Source organism: Pundamilia nyererei, unplaced genomic scaffold (assembly GCF_000239375.1).
Source record: "Pundamilia nyererei isolate P.nyererei 1_Seehausen unplaced genomic scaffold, PunNye1.0 scaffold03420, whole genome shotgun sequence".
Taxonomy (NCBI): domain Eukaryota; kingdom Metazoa; phylum Chordata; class Actinopteri; order Cichliformes; family Cichlidae; genus Pundamilia; species Pundamilia nyererei.
In genome coordinates, this window is record NW_005190821.1 from 2,806 (window position 1) to 3,780 (window position 975).

Sequence of the window (975 nt, forward strand, 5' to 3'; positions counted from 1 at the left end):
AAAACAATACTCTCCCCTGACAGCTTGCAGTTTAATAGTGCTATAAATCTACACTAAATACTAGTTCATTAACCCTGATGATATGCGACTCACAATCCCTCTCTGTATCCATCAATGAGTGCTTGGAAGAGTGGTTTGTTATGCGGGTGGTCTGCAGGATGTTCCCATCAGCTGTCACATAGCCAATTGCCCACTGGCCCAGCCGAGTGCAGCTCAGCCTGAAGATATAGCTGTGAGAGAGAGTTATTTCAACCAACAGCTACAAACTCCTGCAACAAAATATTTAATACAGTAGGGATTTTCCCCCCAAAAGTATTATAGGATATATCTGATCTGTGAGGCCTACCTGCCAGGTATGTGGATGAACCTGTGCAGTCGAGCCTTCACCTCATCGTAGGTTAAGAAGGCTATATAACCAACCAGGGTGTGTAACAGCCAGGCTGTTCCAGTTCCTTAGAAGAGATGACCATGGCTACAAGACACAGATTCACAAATGCAAACATTTTATTTATGTTGTGTACATCAGCTGTTTTGAAGTTGAATTCACAACAAAAATCAGGTATGAGACTATAATACATATAGGACAGAAGATCTGTTAGCAGCAATAAAATTACAAACACCAACTCTGATCGCTGGCAACACTACAGAAAAACATATGCGAGTGGGTTCAGACACTGCTGCTGCATTTACACAGGAGAGACTAAGCGGGACTCAAATTTAAACAAATAAACAAATTTAAGCATCCTCGTGTAATTCACCGCCTTTACTAAAATGTTATTAAAGTGAAAACTGTGCAATTTTACAGTGAACTACTCTGAATGCTTTGTGACGTACCTGAAAGAGCCTTGTAAAGATGTCAAACTCGAAGACGGAGATGTAGTCGTTACAGGTGAGGTCGATAGTGGATTTGAGCGCCATGGCCTCCAGACCTGAGCTAATAGGGTGAAACTCATGAAGAGCCTGCCGAAATGTCCT

At 42.1% G+C, this 975-nt stretch overlaps 1 pseudogene; it reads right to left on the reverse strand.

Annotated features, from left to right (window-relative positions):
- The window catches only part of LOC102206087 (E3 ubiquitin-protein ligase CBL-like), a 3,671-nt pseudogene extending 2,702 nt beyond the window's left edge, over positions 1-969 (reverse strand).
- Positions 970-975: the final 6 nt, after the last annotated feature.